The 13,349-nt window shown below is 39.6% G+C and overlaps 1 long non-coding RNA gene across 1 annotated transcript in view; it reads right to left on the bottom strand.

Moving 5' to 3' along the window:
- Positions 1 to 1,524: 1,524 nt before the first annotated feature.
- Positions 1,525 to 13,349, bottom strand: part of LOC121928861 — a 12,940-nt gene continuing 1,115 nt past the window's right edge. The window contains exons 2-3 of the long non-coding RNA XR_006103586.1: positions 10,920 to 11,263; positions 1,525 to 4,790 (exon numbers count right to left, since the gene is read on the bottom strand). This is a non-coding gene — a long non-coding RNA (uncharacterized LOC121928861). The remainder of the gene's footprint in view (positions 4,791 to 10,919; positions 11,264 to 13,349) is intronic.

Raw genomic sequence — 13,349 nt, forward strand, 5'->3', positions numbered from 1 at the left:
AAGTAGCACTAGACACACAGAGTTGGGGAAAATTTTGAAGCAGTGGTCCAATCCGGGTTAATACTACATCTAAAGTGGTTAAAATGAAGCCTTTTGCACTTCTAGCCCTTGTGTAATACTTCTGTTCCTGGTTAACTTAAATAATAATGCAAAAACAAGTTTTGGTTATTCAAAGATTGGATCCCCCCCCCACCCGGTTGTCCGTTGTTGCTGTTGTGTGCCTTCAAGTTGCTTCCAACTAATGGCAACCCTACATTGAACCTATCATGGGATTTTCTTGGGAGGCTTCTTCAGAGGGGGTTTGCCATTGCCATCCTTTGAGGCTGAGAGTGTGGCTTGCCAACAGGCCTCCCTGGAAGAAGAAGAGCTCTCCCTCTGGTCCATCTGCCTTGGTCCAGGCCTCAGAGGGAGAGAATAACTGCTGGACCTGATTCCCTCCCCCCCTCACCATTCCCTTCTCCTTTTGTGTCGTGTCTTTTAGATTGTAAGCCTGAGGGCAGGGAACCGTCTATTATCCCCTCTGTTGTAAACTGCTTGGATTCCCAGTGATTGGGCAGTATATCAATAAATCCTATTATTATTATTATTATTATTATTATTATTATTGCCTAAAGTCACACAGTGGGTTTACATGGCCGAGCTGGGAAGTAATTTTACTTTTTGTGTGTCAAATGGTTATCATTTTCTGGAGTGACTTCAGAAGTGCATACATGACCAATAAAGCAAACATAGTATTTGGTTATGTAACATGAACTTAGGAATTTGTGCCAGATCTTTATAAATCACAATGTAAAAACTCCTTCCTCATTGTAACACTATATTCCTCTTCAGAGCCAAGAATCTCTTTGAGCTGGCTCAAAATTCAATGGGTGTGGAGGCTCAGATCCATAATTTCTAAACTGACAGGAGCAGGTTGAGAGTGAGTAACAAAATGATTCTGGGCAGGATTCCGCATGGAGAACTAAAAATAGGTCTATTGGGGAAAGAAATAGAATTGGCCCAAAACCTAACATTTAACAAGAAGGGAGCAGTCTACTGGAATCACAGTAGACATACACAAGAAATAAAAAGGCACAGCTTAAAACAAAAGGGTGTGTTAATTCAGGCTGCTGATACACTTGTGTCAAATTAGGAAATGATACCTCTAAATGATAAGAACAGAGAAACATGACTAATTACAATGAAACTGAAATACAAATACACCTTGTAAATAATCAAATCCCTTACTCCAGAAACAATAATTACACTGCAATTTTTCAGAATGCAGATATTTTTTGACTTCACTACAATGAATGTATCAAAAACTCTGGAAGTGTTGAGATTTTTAAAATCAAGTAACACAATGTTATGTTAACATGTGACAGCCAGCATGGTATAGTAGCTTGGCATTGGACTATGACTCTGGAAACCAAGGATCAATTCCCTGCTTGGCCATGGATACCTACTGGGTGACCTTGGGGAAGTCACACATTCAGCCCCAGAAAACCCTGTGATCAATTTTCCGAAGGGCCTTCCACAGTTGGGAATCCTGGGGAACCTGTTGCCCTACAGATGGTGACTATCAACTCCCAACATCTTTGCCAATGCTCAAGAATAATAGGCTGCAGAATTCAACAACTTCTGGAGGGCTCTTCATGTCTCATTTATAAACATTAAATGCTAGCCACAGCAGGGTAGAACACTATTTTATTCTTGAGAAACTTAACTACAGAATTACATACAATTGCTTCTAGAATGCCTGCCACAGAGGACAACACAGGCAGCTAAACTGAGCCATGTACAACCTTCTTAACTCTCTTAAAAGATCCTGTAAAGTACAATCTCTCTTTGTCAGATAGAAAAATAATAACAGCAGCCATCTTCTGGCACTGCTATAATAAGTACACCGGGCCCTTAATATCTGCTGGGGTTTGGTTCCAAGACCCTTTTTGGATGCCAAAATTTGTGGATATTCACGTCCCATCAAATTCAATGGCACAGTAAAATGGTGACCTTTATATAAAATGGCAAAATCAAGATTTGTTTTTTGTAATATATAGTAATTTCAAGCATTGGATGGCTAAATGTGAATATCAAGGGCCAACTGTATCACCTATCAATATGTTATGTACTACATAATTACAAACATAGGTCTTCTAGACAAGCTTATTAGAGAATCCAAAGCAAGTTTTTTCTTTGAATCTTCCCTGTCTTTATGGTTTATTCCATTGGTTCAGGATGCAGTGCTTTCAGTTCTAGCAACAGGTCAGATAGTTCTTGGACAACATTGGATGGCTAGCTTTCAAACAAACAGCACCTTTTAAAAATTAAACTTTATGCTTTTAAGAGTGGTAAGACTGCAATTTTCTAAAGTTTACCACCATCCATTTTTAACAGTTTGGAGTTCTGTGGTTTCAGCACTTCCCTTCAGCTGCAACAGGTATTTTAGGCAACATTAGTTTCTCCTGTAACCAGTTGTTGCAAATTCCTCAGCTACTTGGATAATGAGGTTATTGTCTCAGCAGTTCTGAAGGTAAACCTGATGAATTCAGTGCTGTCTTCAATAATGGTGTCGGGGTGCAATTGATATACACAACAGATGGAGATAATAATCTCTAAAAGATAACTATACTGTAATTATACACCAGGAGACCAAATCTGGGAAACTCACAAAAAGGACATAAACCTGCATTGTTTCCTTTTTTCTGTCCTCTCTGGAATGTAGGTATACCCCCGTTAGCAGAGCTCATGTGTTCCTGGGCATGACTTCTTTATCAGAAAATTTGATAGCAAAGGAAGAAATAACATGCAAAGAATAGTTTTATGGTTCCTGCACCATAAAAAAGAATAGTTCAGAGTTTTGACAAAATTATCCAAAATAAACAACATGTACACATGAAATACAACCAGATGAAGTAAATCTTGCATACTTAAATGAAAACGTTTTGAACTTTCTGGGGACCATTTGAAAACTTCTTCCAAAATGTATCGAGAGATTTTTTTCCCCTTTCACCAGTCTCTACTCTTCTTATGATTTGCATTTCGGTGGCCATACTTATCTATGCTTTTTAAACACTCTTGAGGGTAGTTACTGAGGCTTTCCCCTTGTTTCTCTGTTAAGATGTTCATGTATGCTTAAGTATCTCTCCAGGAATCTAATATGGGTCAGTGGGATTCCTATAGATGTGACTATGTGCTCAACTTGTGCATAAGTAAATAAACTGAAATACTCTTTTCCAAAATGCCATAAACATCTGAAGTAATCTTTCTGTTCAAATCAAACCAAGACCAGGCAAGAGCTGGCCCTGGAGTCTTCTACCACCCATGGAAGTAAAGAATGCATGATGTATAATAGTATTTACATGGAACATAAGAAGCTGCTTTATTTTGAGTCAGCCAAGTGTCTAGCCAAGTATTGTTAACAATCACAGACAGGAACTCTACGATGTTACAAGCAGGAGTTTTTCCAGTCCTGCCTGGAGATACCAGAGACTGAACCTGGATCACATATATTTGGGGTTGGCAACTGCCGAAATCTCCAAGGTCTGGATTCTGAAGACTGCCCCCACCCACCACAACATTCACCCCATTTACCCCTCCAAAAGTGGTCACCTGCCTAAAGAGTTTGGAGCCAATTCCATGACATTTTTGTTCTCTCTGCAGCTGTTTTACACCCAGGAAACACCTTTTTCTAACCAGGAAGCAAACAGAAATTCTATTCTAGTTTACTTCTGATTAGAAAAGACCTTTCCTGGACTTCAACAGCCAAAAAATAGAACAAAATTTCCCCCATGTCCTAAGGGGGCTCTTTAGTAGACTTTTATGGGGAGAGATGGAAAATTGGGTTGAGGGTCTTAAAAAGAGTGGGGAGGGGAGGGGGTTGCATATAACCTTATAGCGTGCACTATATTCCACCACTGAGCTGCAATCTCTGCATCAAAGATTCCCCCTCTTAAAAGAATTAAGATTTACTGAATGAAAAGGACTTTGATCATCTGCATGTGTGGACTGGCCACAAAATAAAGCCTTGAATTTCCTAATCCTTCACTCTCACAGGAACAGAACAGCTATTTCCCTTCACTTGCCTGTACTACAGATAACTGGAGGGAGGAATTGAGTGTAAGCTAGGCAAAGAATAGATTTGGAATGCATCATAAAGCACTGGTTGCACCCATTAATCACCAGTAAATATTTTTAAGATAGTGGCTTAAGGCCAGTCCTGATATCACATGAATATCTTGGGGAAACCAGCAGTGACCCCAGCTTATAACCAAGGGCGGCAGGAAATTTGTTTGCAACTTCACCTGTGATCTCCCTTCTCACTTCTCTGTGGAGGTCTATTTGTATTAAACCATCTTGCTTGATCATTTCCTTTTTCTCTTTCACTAATAAATATTGTTTCTTCTGGGCTTCAAAAAAGCCATTGTTGCTAATATCAAAACACCTCAAATCTCATGCTCTGGAAACTTTGAAGACCACACATTCTGTTACAGGTAAAAACAAAAACAAAGAGTCAACACTGTGTTTCCATCTACTAAAAAATCCAAATAAACCTGCATCATAACACCTTTATCAGAGCCAAGGGAATATGATACTAGGTGCAAAACAGCTTTTAAATTTCACAAAACACTTTCTTGCATTCAAACACTTTTGGGGCAAAAATGCCTCAAAAAGAAGGTAGGGAGAAAAAGAGGGTTGATAAAAGTCACTGAATATTTAGCTTCCATTCCCGTTCAGGTAGATCAGTGCTTTTAGCTGATTTGATTCTAGTTCAGAAGCTAACTTGCTGTTATTCTTCTGTATATTGGACGCTGCGGAGAAAAAACAACAGGGGATAGCTATATCACCAGTGATGGGAGGGTGAACTTTGACAAAAAAAAAATCTGAATTAGCAGTGAAATTTTTACATCCTTATTTTCACTCTTATTGAAATGTATATCAAAATTAAAAACATAGCAATTTCATACACAATACAAATTAAACTATATGCCAATATGCTTGTAAGCCTTCACCAGAGCAACCTTCCCTTACTTCCCAAAATTCTGAATACACAAAGGCAGCCCCCCTTCACATGTGTTGGACTGCAATCTCCATCTTCCCCAGACAGCATAGCCCATGATGATGGATTATGGGCCATCCTTCAAAACTTATTTTGAAACCACTGGCTTAGAGAAAAGCTGTGCTCAGTTCAGGCTCCTTGAAACTAGCCTGAATTGCTAAGTACTGTAAAGATTGACCACATTTTAGTAATCATTTCAAACACGAATATCTAGAATTTATGTATTTTATTCAGTTAGATTTGTTTTTTCCTTATCAATCTTCCAAACATGCAGGGCAAAGTTTGGAAAATATACAGGACTGTATGGAGAAAGGAATGAAACATCTGTCTGTAACAGCAGTATCTGCTTTTCTTTTGGGCACAGGTGGGCAATTGTGGGAGAGGTGGAAAGAGATCAATTTTTCCCCAAGACTCCCCTGAAGACTACACTTCACTTCCAGAATATTGAAATCTCTGTTATTCTCTGCTCCATTTTCCAAAATGAATTTCTTCAAAATCCATTGAGTAGTTTGGGATAGGATGAGGTCTGGTGTAACTGTGGAAGTGGGCTGGCAATATTTGTGAATTTTCACAGGTTTGGGGAGGGCTTTCCCAGGAGGGACGTCTTTCGGCATGACTATGGCCAAAAAATGACGCAAAAAATCATTTTTTAAAAAACACAGATGAGTGGGTGGGAGGTTTAGAGGACTGGTGGGGGACTTCGTTTGCCACAAATCTGGGATACAAGGATGGCATGGGGCCCAAAGACCACAATTTTCCAGCCCTGGTTTAGGGAAATCAAGAAGTTTTTTTTATTACTGTTTTACCACTGAGAGAGGGGAAGGCAATTATTATACAGCAGCAAAAAGACCATATTGTGCTATATAATAAATAAGGCACATTTTGCAGAGGACAAAGAGTATCCCATTCTTGCTGGCCTCAAATAGCTCTCCTGAACTTGTGCCTATTGAACCATATTATTGGTTATTTTGAACGAAGAGGAAGTCTATGAGCTTGAGTTTGGTTCAGATTCATGGCCTTCAAAAGATTTTAGGTACAGTTCTGGTCGACTGAGTAATGACTTTCTTTGATTTGTTCTTTGAGATGGAGCTTAGTTTTCCAGTTGCTCCAAGGCAGCATGTTGGAAGTTCAAAAGTTATAATCTTACAAGAGTTATTCAGAACACTCTTTGGAGAACTAACTCTTTCATTTTGTGACCAAGTAAAAATTATACCATGAAGCATGAACATTTTCCAGGTGGAAATAAAATAAAAATCTATTATATTATTCAGTTATGCCATAATGAATATTATAGAAGGCCTATTAAGCACAATTTTGGTCACCTAAGGTTTGCAGAGAAACAATACAAACTTAAAATAGCTTAAAAGTACCTATAGTACCAGGAACACATCAGGTCAATGAGTAGATAGAATCAAATCCATGAAATTATATCCAAAACATGTTTTAGAAAAGGTTTTTTCAGAAACAAATATCTCTCTCTCTCTCTCTCTCTCTCTCTTTCTTTTTTGGCAGGGGGGTGGGACACAAATATGTTCTGTATGGCAGGAATATGCAATCAAACATCTCAAAATCAACCCACTTATTTTAAGGAAATTTCCATATTCTAAATGAAAAGAAAGGGAAGGGAATAAGGAAGCTAGCAGCAGGAAGAGAAATGAGAAACTTACTCCTCAATAAAATTTGATATTTTGAGCATAGCCTTAAAAAAAAAGAGACTTGAAATTAGCTTACTATACAGAAGAGATTATATCTTACAGATTTTTCAACCTGAACTGAAGAAGTTGATATCAAAAATAATATTACTTAGACAGAAATTATAATAGCACAAATCAAACATTGAAATACGACACTAACCCTGAAAACAATCAGACTGGAAATCTCACTAGACCATTAGCTAAACACTGTACAGTATCCAAATGATCATCACCAGCTCATGTATCATGTAAGCTTGCAGACAAGCTGTTGTTTGGGTGAGAAGCAGGAAAAGAAGAAGAAGCTCCCTCAGATGCAAATTACAAAGCAAGCCGAAGAATGATTGAGTACCAAAATCCCTTTAAAGAAGAGAGATACAGAAACTGCCAAGAAGCAGAAATATCTTTTTAAAATAATAAAAATGCAACAGTATGCATTGCTATAGCAACTACCAAAGGAGGCTCACACTACTATCTCCAGGTTGCCATAATAGTTACTTTTATGGGAGCCAAGCAGCTTTTTCAAGCTTTTGGCTTTCTTCCCTTCCCCACCACTTTTGGCTTTCTTCCCCACCACTATAGTGGTGTTTAGTTTGGCTCACAGTGTGTTGGCAAAACAGCAACAGGACAGGGAGCTAAAATTGGAAGTGACACCTTGATGTGTGTGATATGATAGACACACATATTTCAGTTTGCAGTGGGACAGTGTATATTGTATATGTAGTCTTAATCTGTGAAATGGAATGGGGTGTATGCACATGTGTGTGTGAAAAACAATATGAAACTTCCAGGTTGGAAGGTGGTCAACGAACTACTGGAGAGAGCAGAGTATAACTATAAGTAGTGCTGTGGCTAATGATGCAACTAAACTCAAGCCAAAAGAATGTTCAGTTCTTGATGTGCTCAGAAGTGAAAGGAAAGTTCAAAGTTGCACAGCACATATTAAAGGAACATGGAATGTGAGATGCATGAATCAGAGAAAGCTAGACACAGTAAAATAAGAAATGGAATGTAGAAACACTGCAATCCTTGGGGTGAGCAAGCTAAAGAGGGCAAGAATGGGACATTTTTTGAGTCTGATAATTACATAGTATTTTACTCAGAAAATGAAAATCTCAGAAGAAGAGGGGCAGCATTAACAGCGAGGAGAGATGTGGCAAAAACTGTCAAAGGATATAAGGCAGAGACTGACTGAAAAGTATTGGCAAGAGTTCAGGGAAGATGCATCAAACCATAATCTAGGGCGCATTACAGACCGCCCAAAGGGGCGGCCTGTATCTGGCCCTTTCCCCGCCGGATCGGGGCCTCAGCTGCCACAGTGGCAGCCTCTGAGGCCCCAATCCGCCACTTTCCAGGCTGCGGGGAAGCAGCAAACAGCCACTTCCCTGTGGCCTGGAATGGGGTGTCCTTGGGGCTTCATGCCCCAAGGACACCCAACGGCGGCAGGGACGCTGAGAAAGGGGCCGCTCAGCCCCTTTCTCATTTGCTGTGTAGAGGCTGTGCCAGCAACGCAAATCCTGGAAGGAGCTCCAAAATGGAGCTGCAGAAAGAGCGCCCCAGGTGCCCTTGTGCAGCGCTGGGACATCACTTCCGCGCCGCCCCGTTTGGAGGCGGCATGGTGGTGACGTCCCCATGGCGGCACCCATATAGAATGGGCACCACCATTTTGTACATCCCCAGGATGTACTAGGGTTAGGGCGCCCAGAATGGACGCCCTTCCCTTACCCTAGTACGTCCTGGGGACGTACTTTACACCCATCTGTAACGGGCCTAGGTTTATGTTCCCACTGCAGAGGCAGAAGAAGAAATCAAAAGGTTCTAGACTGGAAATCTAGAACACAATAGAACTTGCTTTTGATTATAGACAATTGGAATGCAAAAATAAGAAACAGAGCAGATTGTAGTACAGACCAAAAATTGCTAATATATAAAAAAATTAGAGTTAAGCTAAAAAAGACTAAACCAACCATTGTGCCAAAATACAACCTGAACCCAATGAACTCTGGACTGAAACTAGAGATATTGTCAGAGAGGAATGCAAATTGAAACTACAGTATTTGCAGCCAAAAAGAAAAAGAAGCCTCAATAGATGACAGATGAAACTTTTCAAGCAGCTAAGGTCAGACAAGAAGCAAACATAAAAAGTGACAGAAATAATATCAGAACCTTGACTTCTGCACAGGTACAAAGAGAACTACTGTAATATAATCAATGCAGAGAAATAGAAAATTGTGTTGCCCATAGTAAATGGTCCAGAAAGCACTGTTACTGGACATTGCATGAATTTGATCAGTACATATAATGCAATTGCTCACAACCATGTAATCTCTCAGCTATCAATGTTACTCCTCTACCTGCACCATCCTCTCTCTTTGCCCTTGCCCTTAAAATAGGCTGTAAACTGAAGGTGAGAGACAGTTTGATGGTATAGCAGTTTACGTGTTGGACTAGGACCCTGGAGATCAGGGTTCAAATCCCTGCTTGGCCATGGAAACTTACTCAATGACCTTGGGCATGTCATGCTCTCTCAGCCTCAGAAGGTCAAATCTAACCAAGAAAATCCTGTGATAGGTTTGCTTCAGGGTCTCCCTAAGACAGAAACTACTTGAAGGCACACAACAACCAAACAAAACTAAAAATACCAGCTGATTAATTATTATACTGCAGTCACAAAAAATGGTGAATTAAGTTTGCCTTATAACAGGAAACATCATTCTCTTTTGTTTCTCAAAAAGCTTCATGTGTTGTGCAAGCCTAGTCACTATTTTAAAATATATTTTGACAGTTCTGATCCATGTTCTTCTGTTCTCCAACAAAATAAGAACAGATGGAGAAACAGAAATACTTACATTAACAGAACTGTACTTTGATTTTTGCCCAATTTCCTAAGCAGCACTATGAGTCACATAATACATTCACTGCCAAGCTGCAGACAAAACACTTGCATTAAAGTCTTCACATGTTCTTTTGCAAAATGCCAAAACCTGTATTACCTTCAGCCCAAAGATATTAAAAGCTTGCAAATATCAAATTTACCATAGCAGGCCCAAAACATGAAGCTATGGTTCAAATTTTACACTGAGCTTTGCCAAAGGTTTTTCCAAAATACTGCTCTTTTCATATAACAAGCATGTCTACATAATGTTTACATGCAATTGTGGAGATAGCATAATTACTTACACAGTTTGAATGATACATGCTACAAGAATGTTACATTTTAGCAATATGAATGGAAGTAAGTTATAGATGGCAAAAGGAAATTACCATCCACTAATACAATCACAATAAACTTGTCATGTGGAATACAGCTGTACAGTTGTCACTTTTTTGTGATTTGTTTTATTTTATTCTTGCACTGTTTGGACTTTTACATTCATTTTAAAAAATAATTTTATGGATAAAAATTAAACAAAGAAACATATTCAAAATTAATGTTCACCTACATTGACTATCAATGGCAACTAGTGTTATTATAATGGTTGTACGACAGTCAGTGTGGTGTAGCAATTTGGGTGTTGGACTATGGCTCTGGAGACCAAGGTTTCAATCCCTGGTCAGCCCTGGAAAACCACTTGGACAAATCACACTCTCTCAGCCTCAGAGGAAGGCAAAGGCAAACTCACTCTGAACACTTCTTACCAAGAAAAAACTATGCTAGGTTCACTTAGTGTCACCGTAGGTCAGTAACAACTTGAAGGCACACAACAACAATATAATATAGCTAGTATTAGTGTATTCACAAACATGCATACCTATGATACTCTGTGAGTCTTCATGTTTACTTCTGATCAGGTTTCCTTGCTGAATATAAGCTCTGATGCAGTATAGCAGGGATGTTCATAAGCAGTTCGCCAGATACTGCTGCAGTATGACTCCCATCAACCCTGAGAAAAGGCTATGTTGACTAGAATTGATGGGAGTTGCAATCCAACAACATATGGAGGATCTCACATTCTCTGTCCCTGCTTTACAGTACCATCATGAGTTGATTCTTCTAAAAATACATTGCAAACAAGAACCAGTGTGATTTATCATTAAGCTATTCACTAGGATTCAGGAAAATCTGTTCCAAATGCCCAGGCAGTCAACAAATGCACTGAGGCAGCCACTGCCTCTCCTAATCTAACTCACAGCATTGCTGGAAACAAACAAGAACAAGAGGAAAAGGGTATATACGATGATATTAGTACCTTGGAAAAACTGGAGAGACGTGTAACAAGTAAATAAAAAAGTGAAGGGGGAGGTGTCCAAGGGGTGTTGTGGGTGTTCCCAGCTGTAAGTTGCTTTGGTTCACACTGAGGGCCCCTTATGTTTCAGTGCCAGTAAACAGCCTTGTTCGGAGGTAAACAGCCATGGCTGAAGCCTTCCCCTCTATTCCTGCCAACAATGGTGCATTCTCTGTCTTCTGCGCCTGAACATACAGCCATACCGTTTTTAGAAACAAAGAAGGACAAGGAGGAGCAGGATGATGGCTGTTTCTCTTCACCCATTTCCATAATGTGTGGACTAAATATCATGCCATTATGGGGGAGTACTGCAGTAAAGGAAAATAACATGATTAGGGCACATGTTAACTGATGACATGGAAAAGTCTTAGCCAACAGCCTCTTGAATGTTCTTTCACTTCCCTATGTCTTGGTTTTTCAGTCAGTATTATGAGCAAAAGGTAGCTTTTTACCCATTTGGGGACATAAGATTCTCAGATGAATTACCACACCAGATTTTGTATGTGAAGATGTCATGTGATGTTTTAAAATATGGGAAATACTATGATAAAAGCAAAAGTGACTTTTTAGCAAGGTATGTATATACCATAACAACTGATATGTGGAGTTATATACTAGGATGGCTGGTCAATGCATTCATTACACATTTACAGGAGAAACACTTGCAAATTACTGCTGCCCAGTGGGCTAAAAGCTTAATTTTGCAACATAAAGTTCACCATTTCTGTTTAGCAACTGGTATGCAGAGTCCATACAGCAACAGAGACGGTGAACTTTTATGTTGCAAGATTAAGACTGCAGCCCAGGTTTCTTCTATTTAAGCAGCAGTAATTTGCAATGGTTCTTTCTCCCATAAACACATAAAGGATGTATATACAGTAAATCTTACTGGTTCTTGGTTGCAATGTGTTTTTAGAAAAATCTACTCATGTTAGTACTATAAAGTAGGGATAGGGAATGTGAGATTGTCCAGATGTTTCTGGATTGCAAGTCCCGTCAATTCGAGTCAACACAGGTCCAAAACACACTGCAGAAATAATTCAGTTTGAAACCACTTTAACTGTCTTGGCTCAGTGCTAGGGAATCCTGGGAATCATAGTTTATTGTGGCACCAGAGCTCTCTGACAGAGAAGGCTAAATGTCTCACAAAACTACAGTCCCCAGGATTCCCTAGCATTGAGCCAGGGCAGTTCAAGCAGTCTCAAACTGGATTATTTCTGCAGTGTGCTTTGGACCATAGTCAGCCTAGTATCTAACTTCCTCAAGCCCCTTGCATTTTCCCTACAGTATCAGACAAGTTAGAATGAACCACTTGTTCTTTCCATGTTACTAACTGCTCATGATCTTCCCCTCTCTATACGCCAACAATAACTACCTTAAAAAATGTCAATTACGTCATGTCACCCATGCTTAGTACAGGAGGAAAAACACACACCCAGTTAGTATCCCACAATAGCTCCTGAGCACCAAGGGAAAACTAAACAAACAAGCCTGGGAAGAGAGAATGTTTCTGAACAAACTGGGTGGAGGATCCTCAGGCCCTTTTCTGGGACAAGTCAAGATGAGAAGACGGTCAACCTCCTTTTGCTCTGTGCAAATGTTAGCCTTCTCTGGAGCAGAAGAAAAATCCCAGGGAAGCAATTATATATGCATGTGCAAAACAATAAAATGGAAAAAAGAAATACAGTTTGCCCTCTATATCCAAGGATTCTTCATCTACAGTTTCAACCATTCAAAACTTGAAAACATTTTTTTTAAATTATAATTCCAGAAAGCAAACCTTGATTTTGCCATTTTATATAAGGGACATCATTTTACTATGCCACTGTATTTAATAGGAATTGAGCACCCATGGATTTTGGTATCCATGGAGGTTCCTGAAACCAAGCCCCTGTGGATATCAACTTCACAGAATCATAGAGTTGGAAGAGACCCCAAGGGTCACTCAGTCCAACCCCCTGCCATGCAGGAACTCACAATTAAACCTCCCCCCCGAGTAGCTTCTCCTCAGCAAACACAAGAACAGCCATTTAAAATTAATGCAGTTTGTTACCACTTTAACTGCCATGGCTCTATTCTATGGAATCCTAGGATCTGTAGTTCGTTGTGACACCAGAGCTCTCTGAGAGGCAGGTAAACATCTCACAAAACTACAAATCCCCAAATTCCTTCCACAGGATTGAGCCAAAGCAGTTAAAGAGGCAACAAAGCTGCCTTAATTCAACATGGCTTTATTACTTTATTACCCACTGATTCTTCACCATCCACGGCTTGAAAATGTTTCTAAAAATTATAAATCTTGTTTTTTGCCATGTTATAAAAGGAGTTCCATTTTGCTACACCATTATTGTTAATGGGACTTGAGTGCCCATGGATTGTGGTCCTGGGACCAAA

The sequence above is a fragment of the Sceloporus undulatus genome, chromosome 4, assembly GCF_019175285.1.
Source record: "Sceloporus undulatus isolate JIND9_A2432 ecotype Alabama chromosome 4, SceUnd_v1.1, whole genome shotgun sequence".
Lineage (NCBI taxonomy): Eukaryota > Metazoa > Chordata > Lepidosauria > Squamata > Phrynosomatidae > Sceloporus > Sceloporus undulatus.